This window comes from Oryx dammah, unplaced genomic scaffold (assembly GCF_014754425.2).
Source record: "Oryx dammah isolate SB20612 unplaced genomic scaffold, SCBI_Odam_1.1 HiC_scaffold_28, whole genome shotgun sequence".
Lineage (NCBI taxonomy): Eukaryota > Metazoa > Chordata > Mammalia > Artiodactyla > Bovidae > Oryx > Oryx dammah.
Window position 1 is genome coordinate 98,755,119 of NW_024070212.1, and position 3,337 is coordinate 98,758,455.

At 40.5% G+C, this 3,337-nt stretch overlaps 1 pseudogene; it reads left to right on the forward strand.

Annotated features, from left to right (window-relative positions):
• Nucleotides 1-2,629: 2,629 nt before the first annotated feature.
• On the forward strand, nt 2,630-3,035 carry LOC120856248 (annotated as a pseudogene).
• The last annotated feature ends 302 nt before the right edge of the window (nt 3,036-3,337 follow it).

The following is a 3,337-nucleotide window of genomic DNA, read 5'->3' on the forward strand; positions in this document are numbered from 1 at the left end:
ACTGTTGTATGATTATTTTCTGTTTTAATTACTGCTGTATTGTATTTCCTGAGAGCTTGTTCCCATGTGTTTGTTATTCTTTCAAGATTTCTTTTGGTATGTGGAAAGGACTGTTTTTTGTTATTTGTTCTTGTGGTTATTTTTATGTTAATACCTTTTACCATGACCACAGTCATCTTTTTTTAACTTAACCTTTTACTTTGTGGCTTTTCAGTTTAAATGTTATCCTTTGAGTCTCACAGTTATTACAGTAGTTAATGATCTTATTTTACTTTCCGCTTTCTCTCTTCCTTTTCCTCACATAACATATAACGTATGTTTATATACTATTTTAAGTCCTAATTTTTAAAAACATAGATGCTTTCCCTTTTTAAAAATTGGCATGAAATTCACACAATATAAGTAACCATTTTCAAGTGTGCAGTTGAGTGGCATTTGATGCATCCACAGTGTATGGATACTATTCAGTTATGGATACTCTTTGCGACCCCATGAACCGCAGCATGCCAGGCCTCCCTGTCCATCACCAACTCCCAAAGGCCACCCATACCCATGTCCATTGAGTTGGTGATGCCATCCAACCATCTCATCCTCTGTCATCCCCTTCTCCTCCTGTCCTCAATCTTTTCCAGCATCAGGGTCTTTTCAAATGAGTCAGCTCTTCGCATCAGGTGGCCAAAGTATTGGGGTTTCAGCTTCAAATCAATCCTACCAATGAACACACAGGACTGATCTCCTTTAGGATGGACTGGTTGGATCTCCTTGCAGTCCAGGGGACTCTCAAGAGTCTTCTCCAACACCACAGTTCAAAAGCATCAATTCTTCAGTGCTCAGCTTTCCTTATAGTTCAACTCTCACATCCATATATGACTACTGGAAAAACCGTAGCCTTGACTAGATGGACCTTTGTTGACAGAGTAATGTCTCTGCTTTTTAATATGCTGTCTAGGTTGGTCATAACTTTCCTTCTAAGGAGGAAGCATCTTTTAATTTCATGGCTGCAATCACCATCTGCAGTGATTTTGGAGCCCAGAAAAATAAAGTCAGCCACTGTTTCCACTGTTTCCCCATCTGTTTCCCATGAAGTGATGGAACCAGATGCCATGATCTTCATTTTCTGAATGTTGAGCTTTAAGCCAACTTTTTCACTCCCCTCTTCTACTTTCATTAAGAGGCTCTTTAGTTCTTCTTCCCTTTCTGCCATAAGGGTGGTATCATCTGCATATCTGAGGTTATTGATATTTCTCCCAGCAATCTTCATTCCAGCTTGTTCTTATTCCAGCCCAGTGTTTCTCATGATGTACTCTGCATAGAAGTTAAATAAGCAGAGTGACAGTATTCAGCCTTGATGTACTCCTTTTCCTATTTGGAACCAGTCTGTTGTTCCATGTCCGGTTGTAACTGTTGCCTCCTGACCTGCATACAGGTTTCTCAAGAGGCAGGTCAGGTGGTCTGGTATTTCCATCTCTTTCAGAATTTTCCACAGTTTATTGTGATCCATACAGTCAAAGGCTTTGGCATAGTCAATAAAGCAGAAATAAATGTTTTTCTGGAACTCTCTTGCTTTTTCCATGATCCAGCGGATTTGGCAATTTGGTTCATCTGCCTGGTTCTCTGGTTCATCTGCCTTTTCTAAAACCAGCTGGAACATCTGAAAGTTGCTAAAGCCTGGCTTGGAGAATTATAGCACATTACTTTTTCATCACTCTAGAAGAATACCCAGTACCCATTAATGTGTTTCCTCCATCCCCTCTAATCTACTCTTTGTCTCTGTGGATTTGCTTGTTCTGGATATTTCATATAAATGGAATAATACAATATGTGACCTTTTGTGTCTGGTTTCTCTTAATGTTTTCAAGGTTCATCCAAGTTGTAGCATTCTGTCTTTTTATGGCTGAATAATATTACGTTGGGCATCCCTAGTAACTCAGTTGGTAAAGAATCTGCAGTGCAGGAGATGCCAGTTTAATTCCTGGGTCAGAAAGATCTGCTGGAGAAGGGATAGGCTACCCACTCCAGTATTCTTGGGCTTCCCTGGTGTCTCAACTAGTAAAGAATCCATCTGCAATGCAGGAGACCTGGGTTCAGTCCTTGGGTTGGGAAGATCCCCTGGAGAAGAGAACAACTACCCACTCCAGTATTCTGGTCTGGAGAATTCCATGAACTGTACAGTCCATAGGGTCACAAAGAGTCGGTGTTGTTTTCGCTTTGGCGCCATCTCTTCATTCTTTCTGGAGTTATTTCTCCACCCTTCTCCAGTAGTATATTGGAAAATTCTTAAAGAGATGGGAATACCAGACCATCTCACCTGCCTTCTGAGAAATCTGTATGCAGGTCAAGAAGCAACAGATAGAACTGGACATTGAACAACAGACTGATTCCAAATTGGGAAAGGAGTATGTCAAGACTATATATTGTCACCCTGCTTATTTAACTTCTTTGCAGAGTACATCATGCAAAAAGCCAGAGTGGATGAAGCACAAGCTGGAATCAAGATTGCCAGGAGAAATATCTATAACCCCCATATGCAGATAACACCACCCTTATGGCAGAAAGCAAAGAGGAACTGAAGAGTCTCTTGATGAAAGTGAAAGAGGAGAGTGAAAAAGCTGGCTTAGCTCTTTCTGCCATCTTTCCATGCTGGATGGTGCACATGAATGTCCTGGCTGATGCTCTCAAGAGTATCAAGAATGCTGAAAAGAGAGGCAAACACCAGGTCCTTATTATGCTGTGCTCCAAAATCATCATTGGGTTTCTAACTGACGATGAATCATGGTTACATTAGTGAATTTGAAATCATTGATGATCACAGAGCTGGGAATATTGTTGTGAACCTCACAGGCAGGCTAAATAAGTGTGGAGTGATCAGCCCCAGATTTGATGTACAACTCAAAGATCTAGAAAAATGGCAGAATAACCTGCTCTCATCCCATCAGTTTGATTTCATTGTACTGACAACCTCAGTTGGCATCATGGACAATGAAGAAGCAAGATGAAAACATACAGGAGGGAAAATCTTTGGATTCTTTTTCTAGGGATGTAATATATACAAATAAAATGCCTCAGAAGGGGGAAAGAAAAAAACTTGGCTTAAAACTCAACATTCAAAAAACTAATATCATGGCATCTGGTCCCATCACTTCATGGCAAATAGACGGGGTGACATTGGAAACAGTGACCAGCTTTATTTTCTTGGGCTCCAAAATCACTGCAGCCATGAAATTAAAAGACTCTTGCTCCTTGGAAGAAAAGCTATGACCAACCTAGACAGCATATTAAAAAGCAGAGGCATTACTTTGCCGATACAGGTCCATCTAGTCAAAGCTATGGTTTTTCC